The 19,915-nt window shown below is 47.1% G+C and overlaps 1 protein-coding gene across 1 annotated transcript in view; it reads right to left on the bottom strand.

Moving 5' to 3' along the window:
* sema4c (sema domain, immunoglobulin domain (Ig), transmembrane domain (TM) and short cytoplasmic domain, (semaphorin) 4C) overlaps positions 1-19,028 on the bottom strand; it is a 71,083-nt gene extending 52,055 nt beyond the window's left edge. The window contains exon 1 of the mRNA XM_040195650.2: positions 18,358-19,028. The gene's annotated coding sequence lies outside the window, so the exon portion shown is untranslated. The remainder of the gene's footprint in view (positions 1-18,357) is intronic.
* Positions 19,029-19,915: the final 887 nt, after the last annotated feature.

Below are 19,915 nucleotides of genomic sequence, written 5' to 3'. Positions count from 1 at the left end.
TACGGATTCCTGCTCTTCTCCCAGAGCGCTCAAAACACGTCAACAACAACAACAAGACAACTTTTTCATCTCGTGGAATGTCAGATAATGATGTGAATGCTGAAAAAACGCTGCAGTGTTCCCCCTACCCAGATCCCAGGTAAGAGAGACTAATATCTAACTGAAATACTAAAAAAAGCTATTGTACTTTGCAAATCATATTGGATCAACTTGGATCAATTGATGCCATATCTCTGCCTCTAATAAATACTTATACAAATGCACATTCTCTGCTTCTTTGGTTGAGGGTTGATTGCAATAATTAAGTGTCAAGATGCCTTCATTTTCATAAATGAGAAAAGAATTATCCAAGGACGTCCAACCTCCTATGACTCCTCCAAGGAGACCCTGGATCATCGCGGGGGAGTACGCAGCACTTTCAGGTCCTGCGTGGGCCCTGAAGAACAATGGCGTCCGGCAGTGAACGAGTAAACCGGGTAAACGCACTCTGCCTTGTGATAGACTCACAAGGTCGATGCCAGGGCGATTTCTCTTCTTCTTCTTCTGCGAGAGGCAGGGATATCCTGTTTCATTAGCTCCCTTCTCACCGCCGCCACTACATTTTGTTGGAAGGAGGGAGGAAGGAGGGCATCCTCGTTCCAACAAAATGTAGTCGCAATAGCAAATAGCCGGGGAACAATACATGGGTGGAGGGTTATTGACGGAGAGGAAGGATAGTATATGTAAATGTGGATCAATTTATGCATCTACTCCTGTTGGCGTGTGTGTTCTTCCACCACAAGCGTGTTTCCATTGGGTGATGTACCTGTTTATGAAGCTTGAATATGTGCATGTGTGCGTGCTTGCCTCTGTTGCAGCTCGTGTGTGTGTGTGTGCACCTGGCAGTAACAGTAGGAGCTCGGTGCATTGTCTCATTACGTGGTTCTCCCTGGCGGGCAGGAGGGCCCTGTCCCTAATGGCCCTCAGTGTTTTCACCCCGGTGAGACAGGCAGAGGGCAAAATGAGAGCCACCCTCCCCCCTCCATGGTAACCGTCGGGACCCCCGGGGAGGGTTGGGGGGCCCATTGCTGGGCTGGCTGTCCGACTCCGGAGGCAGCTCACGCCTTGGGGGGCCGATACAAAGAGCTCGACAGCTAAACAAATTATATCACCTTCCACTGTTAACCATGTGTGCCTCAACCTAACGTGACTCCACTCACAGTCTCCCACACTTTGCTAATCGTGATTATTTCTTTTAAGCTTCATTTCACCCAAATTACAAACAGATATTTTCTCCTTCGCTTCTCGTGATTCAGTAATGAGCAGGTCGATATTTGGGGTTTTAGTTTGCTAAAAGTGCTCTTGCATAACGACTGCATTACAACTTGAGTATCTGGGGGGAAATACTGCAGAATCCTGCACAAACCATCCGGTCACAACAGCAACAGGATCCAAATATACGGATTGAGAAGAAATACAAGCGAACTGACCCCCTTTAAGTCGTGCACTTTGAAGGCAATGACTCATCTACCTATTCTTGTGAGGCGGACATCTGTTCTATAACACACACACACACACACACACACACACAGCAGGTAACCAACGTCTACACACACGCGGTGGACTCAACCTGTTTAGCCCGACATAATGAAGCACATAATCGCATCCACGTACGCTGAGACACAAAGGAGTTATATCAAGACGGATTATCCCCGTCTCACACACACACACACACACACACACACACACACACACACACACACACACACACACACACACACACACACAGATGAGCCTGCAAGCACGCAAAGCAGCATCAGGAGTGCAACAACCTCAGACCTTTGTCATCAGACGACAAAAGGAGAAGGAGAGATGACATGAGGAAACATACAAATTGAATTCTTCTTCTCAAACTACCAATAATTTAACTGGATCAGGGAGCCAAAAAGAGGGAGGAATAAAGAAACATAATAGAAATGGAATAAAGGAAGAAAACAGCCAGCATGCACTTTGGGCAGCTCTGGATGAGGTCATCTTTATTAATAAACCCTCTGACAATAAACACACTCACATCACAAGGCCCACACCCTCGCTTCATCCTTCCCCCGCCCTCCCTTTCCTCACTCAGCTCCTTGAGAAATGGCAAATGCCAGACTGACGCGGCGGGACGCCGGATGGCCTACACCCGGCATGTCAGCGATCTGTCAGAGGGTAACAGTGCAGAACAGGTGTGTGTAAGTCTGCGTCTCTTTCTGTGTTTGTGTTTTGCTGAGAGGGGGGGTCGGGGGGCAGGGGGGTGAAGCGAAAGAGAGGAAGGCCAGAGGTGACACACTAAGAAGCATGCTCCGGCTCATTTGTTCCCACTGACAGCAGAGGAGAGGGATGGTTCTCTGCGAGACGTGCCTAAGGGAGGAGGACAGGCGCGTGTCGGCTGTGTGAGGGATTTGGAGGGAGAGGAGCGGGGGGAGGGAGGGAGGGAGGGAGGGAGGTCGAATCTGCATCAAAGCGAGGTAACGCCTCTCACCACCGACGTCCTCGGAGTCTTTGTGATGCTTTGGACTAAGTCTGTCCCTTAAGGGTGGCTGATGAAATATCCAGGCGGCCATAAGTGCACTCATTTCAGACGCTTTATGTTCTACAAGCTTCAGCTGTCTGTGTCCACGCAAACCCTCACGAGTCTGGGACACAAGTCCACCTGTAAACCTGAGAGCGTCGCCTTCGGGTTAAGCTCTGCGCCTCGGCTGTCTCTGCCGGACGCCATCCGTCCGGACCCTCCTGCAGCAGTTTTCTCATTTGAATGAATGAAGGGGCTGAGTTTTTTTCAAGCAGTGCTGATGCTTAAGAAGGACTCTGCTTAAGTGAAATCATTAGCAGTAGCAAGATGTTTTTTTTTTTGTAGTATAAGCTTCTTTAGGTGCTGCTATTTTTTTTCTTCTTTTCAAGCTACGGCAGCCGTCACTGTTGTGCTGAACAAGCTGCGTCTTCTTCTAGTAATTTGCAAACAAACCGCTGTTGCTGCTGCCAAACACAAGACGCAGCACATCCCATGATGCCGCTTGTTCCAGAGGCTTCTTCACGCCGATGGATTACATAACTTGGCAAAGTAAAACACACGTTATGAACCGAATACATCACTCGTATGAATCCCACCATGAAAACTGTTCATTTTGACTGGTACGGAGTGGAGAGCAAAAACAGTGAAGGCAACAACAACAGCACACTGTTGTTGTTGTTGAATTATAAAGTTTAAACCTCTGAAACCTCCAAACGCCAAAAGAGGAATGGAAGCGTCCTCGGGCTCTTGGATCAGACTCTGCTATAGGACCGTGTATATGCTCGCATATATTTTTACATTCATATTAGATGTCAACTCAATGATTGTCCGAAAATAGAAGTGACGAGACACCAGGCGTTTGTATTCGTCTCGGCGTTCTCGCGGCCCAGTAAACGGTAAACAACTGGCAGCTCCAGACACCGCGACCAACGCGGATCATGTCACCTCGTCACGAGATCGCAGCGGGCCGGCAGCCAATCGCTCGATGCGCTTTCAAACCGCCGGGGCCGGTGGAGACGAGCTGAAACCATCCACTTACATTCCATTACCACTCCAGTGTGAGGCTTCCTGGAATCAATGGTGGGGTAACGGAGTGAGAAGCCGTCTTAAAGTGCAATGCTACCTGCTTCGATGCTCGCCGTGGTTTAATTCACTCTTGGATTTTTAAAAGGTTCATATTGTGAGCGCTTCAGCTAGATACTCATGATTAAGACATGTAAACAATAGCTGAACAACAAGGGGTTCAGAGCTTTATTGTGGCGGGGTAAAACTCTCTGAAGCTGCTTTTGCATCATCCAATAAGAATAGTTCTTGAAGGCGGGTTAATTTGTATGGCCAGTCTCACTGCAGGCTTTTAAAGGCTGCAGATAAAAATCATTACTTCATCTACATCACAATCACAGCTGGAGACTGAATGAAATCATCTTGGTATTCTTCTAAACAAAACCTCAAGATCAGCTTTTAGAACCCGTAATTTATCCACACAAAACTGCCATCACATGCAGCTTTGTCACGAGGGAGCTTTTTAAACTTTCCATCAACTCTCAGTAATTACAGAGCATTTTGAATATCATCAGCAAACAACCCCGCCCTCGAATGAACGCGACGCTCGCTGTTAACCGACACGTGTCGTCGGCCCCTTCAATCAAAAGCTCAGCAGGCAATTCGAGATGGAAAATTGTCTGTCAGGCAAATCGAAACCAAGAGGACGGATGACTGTTTACACGCATTGGCAGCGTACAAATACATATTGGTAGAAAAAAGGACGTGTCCAATTCAAGAAACATCTACTTATTTTGAGGTTGGATAACATAAAAACTAGGCCACTTTGTGAGATGCTTGAAATTTGAAAAATTCCCAGAGATCACAGAGGTAAACAGACATAAAAGTCCCAATTTTTCAAACTGACCACAGCACTTTCAACAAAATTAATGGAACATCTATAAAAAGAAAACCAATGCGCGACACAAAAATTGATGGAGGAAGAGGGAAAGCGCGTTCCCAGGGCCTTTGCGTCAAGGTCAGAGGGAAGAACCGGGCCGCTTTGTTGCTGCAAACGGAAAAACAAAAGCTGCAGGGCGCCTGCGTGGCAAACAGGCGGCCGCGGCACAAAGAAATCAAATAAAGTCTGACAACAAACGAGGTGCAGAGGAGGCCCGAGGTCAACGAGCAGAAGCCAGAAATCTGCTCAGGACAACGATCGCACTCAAGTCTTATCGGCGGTGTTTGCTGCTTTCCTTTTCCTGTCTCCGTCACTCAATCTCAGTATATCACCTCGCACTTCTCTGGCTCCCGTTGGCTGGATATTAGTTTTCTCCAATCTTTCATTTATTCCAGCCTTCCTCTCTCTCTCTCTCTCTCTCTGTCGGCCTTCCCCGACTTTCTCTATTTTGCTGTGTGCGTATTGGACTTTCGTTCAGAGAGACACCGGTCCACTTAGCGGCCCGACATCTCTCTGTCTCTCTGTCTCCATTCGGTCAATAATTCGACATTTTTGTGGGGGAAATACACTTTTTGGGCAAAAGGCTGACTCCACTTTATGTGAGGAGACAAGAGGAGGTTTCCTCACTATAGAGACTGGAAGCAAAGGGAACGAGCCTGGAAACAGACTTGTGTATTGACTGCAGATTTACAGAGGGCTATGGGTGGGACTATGAGTTTATCTTAGCTCAGCATAAAGAATGAAGGAACAAGATAACACCTTATCTGAGTCACACAGCCCTGAATTAACGTGTTAATTCTTGTTTGTTTTATTCGTACGATACCAGGAATGAAAACAAGGGTCTTTGGAGCTTTTCTTTATCACATGCAAAAAATAGTTAACATTCAACACATACGTTTTGCGCAACATCTCTGGATATTCGGTGTTTGGTTGGTGAAAAAACAATCATTTGACTCCCTGAGTCTTTTCCTCCTTCAGGTCTGAATAGTGTCCAATGAAATGTGGGAACCAATCCCACGTTCCCTTTGCGACAACTGATAATTCCACTCCAACTGCTGCAAATGCATCAGGGAGCAAACACACACACACACACACACACACACACGCACGCACACTGACGGGGATGCACATGGATGTCTTCGTAGTTTAGTGTATCAGAGCCGGTATTAGTGTGTGTGCATGAGGTAAGTGAGGTACTACAACGCTGGCAAGAAGAGACGCCCAAAACCAAAAAGAGTGAAACATCTGATGTTTTCATATCAATTTAAAACCTTCCTCTGTGTGTGTGTGTGTGTGTGTGTGTGTGCGTGTTCCAGAGAATAGATTTGCGTGTGGGTGGTGTGACGCGGTACGTATGACAAGACAAGAAACCGTGTGAACGCAGCGTGTATGAATGTCTCGAAATGCTGCAGCGCATGTGTTTGTTGTTATTGCAAAATGCCCCCCCCCCCCCCACAAACACACATCTCACAAACACACACACTGCCTCTCTTTCCCAAAGCCCTGGTGCCTTTGTGAGTCACTCATCGGTGTGTGTCTGTGTGTGTGTGTGTGTGGTGTGTGTGCACATCTTAATCTCCCAGCTTAGACAAACCCAGCCGAGTTTCTTGTAAATGTTGTTAATAAAGTCTAGCAGGAGCTAGATACAGCTGTGGTAACACACACACACACACACACACACACACACACACACACACACACACAATAAGCGTATATATACAGTATATATATAATTAATAAGATGAAAGCAGGCGCAAACACAAAGCACTGAGACAAAGGCACACACACACACACACACACACACACACACATTCAGACACAAAGAGATAAAGATGCGCACACAGGATACCTTGAAAACACATGAATCCAGACACAAAAAAAGAGCCTCACCCACGTAAGGCATTGGCACACACACTACAAAACAGACAAACACACACACACACACACACACACACACACACAGGCAGAGAAACACACACTGCGACAGACAGACGACGAGCGCCTGACGGCATGCAGCAGATCCAGGACCAGCTCTCTGACGCAGAGGCTGAAGCTGATGAGGAGCCTTCACGCCACGAGCGCTGAGGCAGAGAGACACCGCGGCTCTGTCTAACAGCTGGTGTCCACGGAGCCCAACAGGAGAGAACCGATTACGAAACTCACAGACGGGGCCAGAACACGGGGCGACTCGGCTGCGTAGGATTTTACATCAAATATGTTTGTTGGTGGGAATGAAAGATGTGAAGGTAGAGCTAATAAAACCAGCTTTTTTTAGGCCATTCATGTTCTGTTAAAGTAAATATATATATTTCATGTGTGAATAAATTGCCCAAACAGAGTCCCTCCGCCAGGAGAGGCATTGAAAGTTAGTCCTTTTGTTCCCTGTAGAATGGCAGAGATTCGGACTGAAATGACATCTTTGGCAGCTGGAGTGAAAAACACCACTGGAGGAGCTCTGTTGTTCAGCGGGTCGGTATCGGTGGAGAAAGAAAACAATCGGTCCACGAGATGAAGCGGTTTGGTGAAGAGTTGTAGAGGCGTGTAATCACTGAGGGTGGGGGGGGGGGGTTTATCATGTTGGCTCTGATTTCCATTCATCACAGCAGCTCAGCGCTGTTTGTCGAGTCTCAACCTGTTCACACCAGCAGTAATCCTGCGGCGGTACCCGGGGGCGGAAGCGTCCGCTGGTGTGACTTTACGATGGCCAGGTGTCGCAGGGTCACACTTTGGAACAAATTGAGTTTCCTATCTTCTCTCCGGTCACGGCAACCGGGTCACGCGTGTGTAAGTCCGGACCGCGAATGTGACATTCATCGGCCGGTGTCTGGTGCAAAAGGTGCGGTTCCAATGGGCGGCCTATCGATGGCTGCATCTCTGGTCACAATATTCTGTTGTTCTTGTGATTACGAGCCAGACCTTTAACAGTGAGAACTGCACACACAGAAAAACACATGACTCCACTTACAAGCATTTATTAAATGTACACTTGTTTGCCACATGTTATTTTAAATTTTGTTAACATTTTGGCAGCTTCTCAAAAAATCCTGATAATCACAAACGCCACAGATAGATGAATCCAGGCAAGCATTCGGTCACCCCTCGACTCCCGGGCTAAGAGTCGGGGAAAGGGAGAGATAACACACTGCCACGACCGCTCACACACACACACACACAGCAGCTAACTTAATTTCAAAATCAATTAATTAAAAAGCATGGCGCCCTCCCGCAGGGAATGAAAGACAAATTTGAGGAATGTAATCCCGGTACACGAAGCAGAGCTGTTCAGCCGCAGAGATATGAGAGCACGGGATGGATGGAGGATTGGAGGGACGGAGGGACGGACGCTCAATGAATTTTAAAAAGGGAAGGCGATTTAACTCAGTCGCCTCAATTTGACACGACTCGCTCTAGCTTTTACGACGTTACTATGCCGCGCTTCTCCTCTATCTATCTATATATATCCATCTATCTATCGATATATATCTATATATATACACATCTATCTATATATCCATATTATATCTGACTTCTGATGGACAGAATTAAAGAAAAATGCACAATAAGCAGATGAGCTGAGGATGATAGATAATAAGTGTGGGTACATATTGGTGCGGTCCCTACCTCCCCCATACCTCCCCCACACCCCCCACTGTCTCTTTCCATTAGTCTTCAGGCTTTTAAAAAAAGAGACGATTGATTTTTTTTTTTTATGCGTGCACGTGTGGGGGAGGGGGTTTGAATTTAGTTTGTGTGTGTGTGTGTGTGTGTGTGTTCTTTTTGGCTTCAGGGGAAGAACTAAAATAAAGAGTTTGCCTTTCTCTCCTCTCTGGTTTTCCTAGAACTTAAACCTTCATATGCCACCAGAGAGAGAAGACGGGGACAGTGTGATTGTGAGTGTGAAGTTTGTGCTTATGAAATGACTTAGTTCTGCAGTCAATGTGTGAATCTGTTAGAATAGGTTGTTTTTTGTGAGAAAATCGGGGGCTGTTTGTCTGCGCCTTGTTTAAGAAAGCATGAAAAGTATTCAGCCGCTTTATGTTTGTTTAGTATAGTAGCAATAATAGTAACAAGAATATTCTCTCCTCATTGAACTGCTTTTGGATTCATTTGGCCAAATCAACATATTTGTTCCAGTTGCCTGAAGGTTCATTGACCAGAACATCTGCCTGAGGAAGTGAGCCCTAACGTCGGTACAGACTTTACTAGATGTTCAGTCCACTGGTAGCAGATTTCAAACAAAGCAATGAACTTAGTTAGGAAGTTAGACATCATCATTATAATCTCTAGTATCCTTTTTGTATTTTCATGTCAAAAACCCTCTTTCAGAAAACTGTATTATTTATTCTTTTATTTTTACAAAGATAAACATTTGAAAGATTACATCTGCACGAATCATGAGAAAGCCACATAGTACTAATCGTTAATGAAAAGAGCTTGAAAACGTTATAACAAAACTAAAACGGCCACGTTCGCTCTGCAGAACTGTGCCGCTTACCGGCTTCAGCAGTTAGCTGAAGCTTTGCCCGTCTCCAGTTTAAAAGCGTCACATGTAAAAGCTTAACCTGCAACCTGTTCATTTGTGGATCAACACGGATTTTAGTGGCGTTCGAGTACGAACCAGCAACAAATGAGTTCAAGTGGCTAATTTATGCCCGGAAAGCAGGAAGGTGCCCGTGGATGTGTGTGGGTCAGAGCGCTGCACGGCACAGGTGGAGATTAAAGGGGCGAAGAGACTGAAAGAGCGAGCGAGAGGAGAAAAGTGAAAGCCAGGTTGGAAATTGATGGTGTAATTGTTGACTGCCGGTCGACCCTCTTATCTCGCTTTCTCAGGGTTGTTGTCTGGGCAGGTCGGCCTTTTCTCACTTTCCAATCTCTGCCTCGCTCTAAAAGTGGACCAAACCTGGCAACCCATATAGTTTTCTCAATGCCAACCCCCCCCCCCCCCCCCCCCCCCCCTCGCCAACCCTCCGTAATGCCTTTGTCCTCCTTTCTGTCACATTACTGTGGCCTCATCCATTGAGCAATTCTTCGTTTTTAATCTCTCGTCGTTCTTCAGAAAGCCAGACATCACGCAGAGAGCATTGGTCTGGAAAAGAGCAGCACGAGAGGGGGGGGGGGGAGGGGGGGCGCCAGCCGGGGGGGCGGTCAGAGGTGAGTGTGGAGCAGGAAAGGGGCGGGTGAGGGGGGCAGGAACAGACTCTGTCGCTATAGTTGTGTTCTCTCCAAGAAGTTCAGTCGCTGGACGACATTTAAAAAGAACTATACGGTTCCTTCATGCGTTTCTATAGAGACTAATGAGGGCTCAGGGGTGAACGCACTCAACAGCCTGCAATTCAGTACAAATGTCTGCTTCATCTAAAAAAAAAAAAACACCTTGAAAACAAACAACCCTCTGTTTGACCTCGCTGTAGTGACATTTACTGCTTCTATAATATTTACTGATGCCACAAATGAAGTGCAGAGGAGAAACTAAGAACATCTGCCTCCACAGTAAATCATCCTTTGGAGTTTTCGATGAAGCCAAACTTGATTTTGAGTATCATCAAAACACACACAAGTACTCATCCTTAAATGAATACAGCACATACAGAGTACCTCCTCCTTTTATGGATCAAGTGCTGCATAAGTCGTGCAATGCAAGTAACGGAACTGTGTGTCTTCGACCAATCACAGTCGTCCCTGCGTACCCCACTCCGAGGGGTCTCGCGCTTTCAACAGTGCCTTTCTGTGGGGGGGAAACCTAAAACGTCCCTTGAAAAGTTTTAACGTTCCTGGGAAAAGCTCCTACGGGCGAAAAAAGGGTCTTTATTCGCGCCCTCCTAAACACACAAGTCGGAGCGACACCTCATCAACAGGACAATTACAGCCGCAGCTGCGGATACAGCCGAGCTCAAAGCACATCGTAGCGCGCCGGAGTCCAGCTGAGGTCCATTAAGGCGCTAACCAGAGCTAGCACTCATAAGTAAGCCCTGTGCTTATTTAGAAATGAGGATTTTTTTCATTAAAAGTATCAAGGAGCCGACTCGGAGGATGTGAATCACACATCCGATATTTGTAATCTTTATTATAGAAATGTTTAAAGATGATTGCAATGTTAAGTAAGTACAGAGAACTGAAACAAAGTACAACAATGCAATACATTCTTTTCAACTTTGAAGTATTTAAGGGTTCAAAGGCTCTGGTTGTACCGGGCGGCCCGAACATTTTAAAAAGATACTGCTCCCATCAGGAACAAAGTCCGATCCCATTAAATCGGAGTATTTACTGGTGGTGGTATTCTTCTCCGCGGGACCTCATCACAGGTGGGCGATGTGCGAAGCGGTTGAGCATGTGGGGAGGCGACACCGTCAACATAAACAAACAGCAGGTTTCGGGACGGTTAGTGCTGCCTTTTTCCATTCCCGGTAAGAAATAATGAACATGTCTTTTTCATAGGAGGCGACGGGCAAAAGACACAAATTCCCCCGGCCATCCAGGGCCCTTTACAATCTGTTTGGGAAGGAGAGGAGCAGTTTACATAATGCAGTTGTCAAAAAGGATCCGTGAGGCAAAATTGGTCAGGGAATAAGGCGTCTCACTCCTCTTCATTGCACGTTCAATCGTTTTCTACAAATCGCGCTGGGTCTTTACAAAGACATCTCCAAGGAAACAGTATTTCACACCTTGTCCAGCATCCTCTTCACACTTGCCGAAAGAGACCCATGGCACTGGAAAGAAATACTTACTTGGTCGTAAAAGCAAAGGTCCAGCATTGATTTTGCAACAAAAAAGGGAAGCATAGACTTGATGGGCCGAGATTCAAATTAAAAAGTGCGACGCTAAGTGAACTTTTCAATTTCCAATTAGAGGCGCTGCACTGAGTAAACGCCACACAAACGGAGCACGACGCACAAGCCGGGGGGGCGCTCTCAGTCCCCCGACAGCTACACGTAGGCTGAGCTACTCCCAAAAGCGAGCTCAGCTGAGCTCTACGAGAGCGGCGGCCATGTTGGGGCCCTCGTGCTTCCGATAAGCCTGCTGGGGCCCCTCCGGAGCGCCGAACCCCGGAGAGAGCCGTGATCCTGACCGCAGCTCCTTCCTGGAAAAGCTGCAGCTCACCAGCCTGCGAGCCGCAGGGCAACTTTTTATTGTCCTTTCAAAACTTTATGCGGGAGTGTGGGGCGATAGCTTAGGAGGGGCTGGATGTGCAGGAGTCTGCAATACGGTGTGTGTGTGTGTGTGTGTGTGTGTGTGTGTAGGCTCAAGCTGGGCTCTCCCGGCACTTCCTGCCCACTAACAGCCAGTCCCACGCTAGGGAGGGCGAACTCTATCGGACCAGAACAATGCCAAAAAAAAAAAGGGCTGTCATAAAAACAAACTACCATGCTCTGGTTAGCAAGGGGAAGAGAAGGGGAGGGACTAACCCCCTAAAGCCCACTGCATCTGCATCACACACACACACACACACCATCATTTGCAGATATCCAGTCCATGAGCCGCTATGTTTCACTGTTATCTTTTGTTGGGCATTCGTCCTCATTTGCATACACTCGGGAAACAATGCATGGAAACAGCGAGAAGGGAGAGCTAAATATGCATAGGCATGTACTCTATGCAAAGTACACACACACACACAATCACAGAGGCACACGTGCACACACACACACATAGTATTGTTGCCTCTGACAGTAAACAATAGGAACCTTTGCATTCAAACTGGGTCCAAACAGCTTTGACGTGTCACCAAAACCAGTATAATGAAAAAACAAAACACAGTTCAGACGATGGAGCCAGAAAACATCTGCTGAGTCGGGACAATCAAAACAACCGACAAAGAGGTGCATCAGGGGCCACGGAAAACCTTCTAAATACCTTACACGCTGTCCCCGATACGCAGTTGGCACACTTCCAAAAGGTTTTTGAGCATATTAACATCTCAATCTCCATCCACTTCTACAATTGCATCCACAGCCAGGAAAGGCTGCGTGGAAAAGGAACGGAGAGTGCAGATGCTATCTGAAGAGGAAATTACAGGACAACTACCAAATATGACGAAGGCTTCTCTCCCTGAATCAGTTAGAAGATCAAAACATATTGCATGCCCTCAGACACTTTAAATGGAGGGATACGGCTGCCTTGTCATATGCCCGAGCGTTAAATATGTATCTGGAGCCAGAAGGCGGGTTAGCTTAGCTTATCAAAATGTCTCCTCAGATGACGAGAACCAGCACTTTCACAATTGCTCACAGTAGCTTTGTGTTCATTGAAATACTGAATTATCATCCAATTTCATGACATTGTTTCTACAGAACCCAATAGGCAATACATCCATTTCGTGTCCTATTTTGACTCAGTTACTGATGTAAGCATCAACAGAGGGCAGATTAACAAAGAGGGAAAGCGAGAGAGATGCCGGCAGATGGTCAACAGTGGTCAGCTGGTAACAAACAAGCAGGTCAGGACTTCTCTTCACCACATCCAACCACTCATAAATAATGCAGAGGACACGTGCCACGCACAGCAGTGCGACCAAGCGTCTTTCTAAAGACCTCCAGAGTCAAATGAAAGCAAATAAAGATTCTATTGTGCAGAAGAAAATACCTTTACGCCGCGTCGACAGTGATTAGATCTGGCTGATGCACCTCACTGCATTCTGACAGTAGATATAGAATAAACAAACGCGGCAGGATGGACAATTGGTCTTGCATTGATTTAGTCATTTTTGCCTCTTGCAGAGCAAACTACTAGCACATTTAATGTCCTTGTTGAAGGTGCTGGAACAAGCAGCCAACAACAATCGACTACTCTCTGCAGCTAAAACGGTTCAATGTCTTGAAGAAGTTTGAAAAGCACAACTTCCGTGCTCTACAGACTCGCCTGGAGGAACGTCAGTATATGCACCATATTGGATTTTCCACCAGCTTGACTTTACTGGAAACACTTTTCCTCCCTCCAGGGCTTATTTATTTATTGATTGCCTCAAAGGGGGGGCTGCGTCATTCATAGAGAGTGGCAAATATGTATTGCTGCCTTTGCGATCCATTATTTTGGAAATATTGCTTTTCTTTTTCACAGTAAAGTTAATTCCTGACAATGATCTCTATGGGACGGCATTTGTTTGAGCCGAATTGATTCAGAGAGAAAGATCAATAGAGGCTGCATCCGAGGCCTTTAGGGTTCAGACATTAGCATTGTGCCGCCAGAAGGATTGCGGTACCCCTTTTCATCCGAGCGTAGTTTTCACTCGCGGGGCTGCACATGGACTCGTCGGTTCAATGGAAGTTGAGCTACATAAGTGGTGATTCTTACACTTTGGCAATGCAAAAATGGCCTCGTTTTGCAAGACGCGTTGAGCCGAAATGAGCGAAGGAGAAGAAAAAAGGGGGGGGGGGACAAGTGTGTATAAGTGGGTGAGAGAGGCAAAGGGCGAGAGAGCTCAGGGGGGGGGGGGGGAGGGTGAAATTGCAGAGGAGCAAAACACTTCTCGTCTCGGAACAACGGCAGTCGCAGCCGCTGCCAAAAGCCTCTGGATCCATTTTCCACGTCTGAAGGAAACTTCTCAACGAGCTCTGAAGCCGCTGAGAGGGGCTGGAGGCTTTGCAGTGTGATGCGTGAGCCCGACTTCGCCGTGTTTGCGTTCAATATTAGCAATGCCCTCGATAAAACACAAATTGGGAAATTCCCCAGTGCATGCCCAGAATAAGGAAAAAACTCCCCAAACGCTGCATTGTCACTGTTCCACATCCATATTGTGAGCAGGTCTTCTCTATTCACACTAGAAAGAAGAAGAAACTAAATGAATTCTGTTACGCACACTATATAGTGATTTAACCTTCTAGTGTGCTGCTGATGGAGACGTTTGCACCACGAAAGCGACGCGCTACAGCTGCAAAAATACAAATGAATCGCAGGTGGTGTTTAGGCAGCTCCAGGAAGATAAGTATAAAATCGCTGGAAAAACATTGTACTTTCCCTTCGTGCTGTGTAATTAGCGGTGGCGCATCAAAGGACATTTCCCATTTACAAAATACTACTTTGTTTGTATGATAACTGCATAAATACAATGGCTTTGTAGTACATAGCGTTACATCTTGGGAGATACAACCACACACACACATCATAACCACCGGTTCTGGGGAGGACACGAAGACGCGGATGACCAGTTAGCAAAAGGTTAACACGATTCCAATAATATCCCAAATCATGAAATCAGATTGCTTTTCCAGTATGATACTGGACACATCACACTCCCAATTTTCTCGTTAAGACCCTCCTCCCCGAAAAGGCCCAGAGTGTTCTGATGGGCTGGCCGATGGAGAACATAGAGCTCCTTTGCAATGGCGAAGGAATCCCAGAAATGAGTGCACGTTACAAGAGGTTCGGGTGGAAGGACGAGAAGCTTCTTCTCAGGTCCAGGAAGCGACAAAAGTCGATAATGGTAATTAATTACAAAAGACACAATATGCCAAAGGCGGACCAACGTGTGAAGGTTCTTAATGTTCGTGAGCGAATGTGATTTTTATGTTCGTGTGTGAAAGTGACATTTTTAGTCCACAGCTGTGCACATATCACACCTTCTCGCTCTCTTTCTCACACGTCCCCCCCCCCACACACACACACAGGACTGTGCCTCCAAAGCTGCTGGATGATGAACTAAAACTAAAACTAAATGCAGGAACATACTCGCAAGAAAGCAAGAAAACATACGGTTCATATCACTTTGACCCTCTACTGATGGTCCTGTAAACAAGCTTCTTCCCTTCCTTCTTCTCTAAACATCAGCCTGCCCGACCAAGCCCCGCCTCTCGCTTGTTCCCCTCCAGCACACACACACACACACACGCACACACACTCACACACACACATGACCCATCTGCTTCTGCTCTCAAGACCTCGCATCTGGCCTGCCACGAACCGTATCTCTGTTCAACACAAACACACATTTAAACACACACACACACACACACACACTCACACACACACGTACCGAGTCGGGGCGATTCTGTTCATGCAGCATCAGAACAGAGAGGGCACGGCCGGAGATTTGAACTGCCTTCAACTCGCAGGAAAAACACACCGGTTTGAAACGGCAAAAACAAAAGCAAATCTTCAGCTGAAAGAGAGTTTTGAAAGGAGAGCCGGGCAGATAGAAAGGCAATTAATTTGTTGGCGGAATGAAAAGGATATTTCGAAAAAAAGAAAATAAGCCGACTGTGGGAAGCTGGCACATCAACTGTTGCTCTGCAGAGAATGTGGGAGAGAAAAAGCCAGCGCATATACATGATTGTTAGCAATTCCAGATCCATACGCTCCCACAACACCATTCATGAACACAGCCCGAGTGCTGCTCTGCGTGTGTGTGTGTGTGTGTGTGTGCGTTTGTGTGTGTTCCTGCATGCAAAGCCTTGGCGTTGAATTGAGAGAAAGCAGCGCGTCATCACGGGGGTTTGCTGGGCATTCAGCTGCTCGCCACGTGGGCCACGGCATCCGTTGCACTGATGCGACGCATGTGACACAGGGACGGCAATTAAACCGCACAAACGCGAGACAGGAGACATCTGGTGCATCGGCGATGTTACGGCTACGATGCCGCGTCGGCCCTTTTGTTGTGTCGTGAAGCAGAGTTGACGTCACGTGCACAGAGATGGGGAAGCACGGACTGACGACGATGGTGACGCTGAGCTGGAGTCGTATCAGGTCGATATCAGCAACTATTTTGGTAAATGATTCTTCCTGTGAGTCAAAAAGCTGTGTAGTGAACATCTTTAGGTTTGCGTCTGTGATTCAGATAAAACCAAACGTGTGAGGACGTCATCTTTCGCTCCTGGAAACACTTTTCTTTGTTTTTTGACATTTAATAGACAAAACCTCGCCCACTGGGAGAAAATAACCAGCAGATTATGTCTTTTATGAAAGTACTCGTTTGTTACAGCCCCAGCAGCGAGAACACATGGCCAACACAACACCCAGAGGGGAACACAAAAAAACACACACCAACACAATTGTCTAACTTGTCCTAAAATGCCACAACAGAAAACTAAAAAGGCCATTATACGAGTAATGGATGTGAATCGGCACACGTGTGTGCGTGAATATCGCAGTTTACATGTATGCATGATGCATGTGGTCCTTTGTCTTCCTGACTGTGTGCTGTCTAATTGTGTGTGCGTGCGCGTGCATGTGTGTGAGGAGTATTTGAGGGAAGATGGGAAGGAGGCTGGCTGTCAGGATGTGGAGTCCATTGTCTGTCCGACAATGAAGCGATCGTGTCGGCAGGAGTCCTGTGGCTCTCTCAATGGAGGCATTAACATCTGGGGCCAGAGGGCTGCGTGGTGCGTGCGTGTATGCGTGTGTGCGTGTGTGTGTGTGCGCGTGTGTGTGTGTGTCTTTGTTGAAACTGCCCTGGATAAAACTGGATTTTCAAGGCCTGACAATAATGCAGATGTCAGCTTGAATGTTTCAACAACCAAAATAGACCAGCAGAGTTTTATAATCTCCTGAGCGTACTTATTTCATGGATTATTACGTCCCTTCTTAAAGGTTTGAGAACTTGATTTCACAAATGAAGTAGCAGTGTGGTAGTAGTGCAGAGCAAAGGGGAATTTTGGTAAGATTAATCTCCGCTACGTCCCTCTAAACTGCCAATGTCAACGTGCGCCTCATGCGCTGAATTCTACCAGTTATGATACGTACATTAACCTTTGCAAATGTCACGGTGGCATATTCAAAACACACCAAACAATCTGCAATCAAACGCACTTCATGGAGAAAGAAACACACATCTTGGAGGCAGAACGTGGATCCTGAAGCCTTCGCATGCAATCATCTGCCGTCCCACATGGCCATAGGACTCCATTTACTTCTCCCACAGCCCCCCATCCCTCCCCCTGTACAGTCTGCCAGTCTGTAACCGCCGGTGGCACCAACCGGGTTGTAAAAAAGAAAGAAAAAAAAGACAAGGAAAGGGTAGACGCCCCGCTTCTCCTCCTCCTCCTAAACCACCACACCTCTTTACACAAGTCGTCCCTCACTGTCCGGTGTGGACGCCGGCCCTCCCCCATCTCTTCCTCCCCCTGCTCCTCCTCGTCCTCCTCAGTAATTACCACAATCATTCAACTGAAGCTAATACTTACTTCATTAAGGCAAAATAAAAGGGGGAGGGAAAGAAGCCGCTTCAACATAATATCTCAAGTTAGTGCAATATTGTCACCATAAGCACTTTAGTCCTTTGTCAGCTGAGCAGAGGGGGGAGGGGGGGGGGGGGGGGGGGGGGGGGTAGAGGCAGTTATTCAAGCGATGGCACTGGGAGTAAGATGCTATCTAGTACCATGCATCTCTGGAAACTACAAACCCCTCTCTTCAGGGGGGGGACACAGGTCTCACAAGTACGTGAGGAATATTAATGCAACATTACATCGGCGGTGATGGACACGGGAAAAAAGGGATCTTAAAAGTTGAATATCACAAGCAAAGCATGCAGATAATAAAACAGTAGAACCATCTCCTCCTGGGGGGGTGCAGACGTCAGTGTGTCCACAAACAGCATGTGGTAAGTGCGATGTGTGTTCGATCGCTGCGCTGTGGTTGTAAACACAGTTCGTTCCCGTCCAGCTGCTACTGGCCGCAGTGCGAAACGACAGATAAAGTTGCATCCTATTGAGCCCTAATTAATAAAATAAAAAACAAAGGGGACAAACGTGCAGGCGTCTAGATGACCCGTTAATAAGACGTCGCATCGTGTCGGACGGAAGAAAAAAGAGGGAGGCTTCGTGGCAACAGTTGGAGATCCGGAGACTCCGGATCGGGATGTTTGTAGCCCTGCTTCCTTCGTCTAGCTCACTTGAGTCCTCCAAGAGACCCCCCAAAAACCACCATTACGACCAATAAAGGGCACCAAACTTACCTTGTGATCGCGGTGACGGTGGTGAGGAACAACCGAATGCGTCCTGCGCTTTCCTCTCCCGTCTTTCTCTGACGGCCGATCCTCTCCCCCCTCTCTTGCTTTTCCGTTATCTCGGATTTGTTTCCGAATCGGAGTTACGAGTTATTCCACATCCTCCCCACTTTCACATGGATTTCGCCGGCACTTTGTCTCTTCTTATTTCCGCTATTTCTTTTCAAATGGTTTGGACCATAACGCACATCGAGCCATATGATCCTGTCATTCGGTCTCCACACAGAGGAACTGGCTCTCCACGCAACTCCCTCCCAAGGCTTTGTAACACGAAACCAGAGGAGGAGGAAGAGGAGGAGGAGAAAAAAAGGGGGGGGAGGGGGGAATAAAAGAAAGCGTGAATTTAATCCACTATCTTTGACGAGCTAGATGCGTCTATCCGCCCCTCTGCGCACAAGTTTCAGCAGTATTACGCACTGATCAGACGTACCAGTGTGGTCGCGGTCTCTGTGCCAACCCCCCCCCCCCGGTAATAGCGCTCCTGCTGTGTGCGCGTGTACGTGTGTGGCGCTGCAGCGCGCGCGTGTGTGTGAGTGTGTGTGTGTGTGTGTGTGCGCGCGGCGCTGCAGCGTGTGTGTGAGTGTGCGTGTGTGTGTGCGTCCCCAGCCTACTTCTTCTGCAGCACGCATCTCAGCGGGGACCTGGAAGGATTTCAAAAAAAGGCACACTAACAGGTCTCCGCCCATTAGCCTCTCGCAACAAGGGCCCCAACACAGACGAGGGGGCGGTGGGGGCCCCCCAGCAGCCATTACACCGCTTGATTAAGACCGTTTTATTGTATGGAGAGTGAAGGTCTGTTTTGGCAAAGTGCTTCCCCGACCTGCCTGACCTGGGACAGTCCAAGGTCCTTTTTAACGGGGCTGTGGAGCAGGGTGGCCCGGCTGTCAAAGACACCATTGTTGGATTGGAATTTCTCCACCACTTCCTGACCCGAGGAATAGCCAGTGAGCAAGGCACCGGCTAAGAACCTTTTTCATTGATGTGGTCAAAATATCAGTAAGCAGATAGTATAAATGCAGCGGTGATGTAAAGCTTTTTCTTGCCATGGCTGTTGCATTTAAGATATTAACATATGTTGCTACTTAGCTGCAGCTGTTATTATAAATGTTTAGCACTGAAAGGAGAATACAAACACAGCAATAACACGCTGTTGAAATACTCTATTAGAGGTTTAAACTCAGCATTTATCATTTTATCAACTGTTTGAATTTTCCAATTAGGTTTTCAAGCACACAACAGCACTGAGACTGCTCTTGTTAAGGTCTTCAACCACATCCCCTTTAACACTTTTGGTTTGAGTAACACTAGAACACTAGCTATAAGTGGAGCAACTGGAAACTGTTCTGACAAACTATTAAAGGCCAGCAATTACTGTCTTTATCTAATCTGAGGATTTGGCCTCCATCTGAGGAGGCCAAAATTACATGCGGAGATCCCCAAGGTTCAGTTCTTGGACCTCTTCTGTTTTTACATCTAAATGCCTCCACTGGCTCAAAACAACAATATA

Source organism: Gasterosteus aculeatus, chromosome 13, assembly GCF_964276395.1.
Source record: "Gasterosteus aculeatus chromosome 13, fGasAcu3.hap1.1, whole genome shotgun sequence".
NCBI classification, from domain to species: domain Eukaryota; kingdom Metazoa; phylum Chordata; class Actinopteri; order Perciformes; family Gasterosteidae; genus Gasterosteus; species Gasterosteus aculeatus.
Note: the sequence above shows the minus strand (reverse complement) of the source record. Positions and strands in the feature narration are given on the sequence as shown.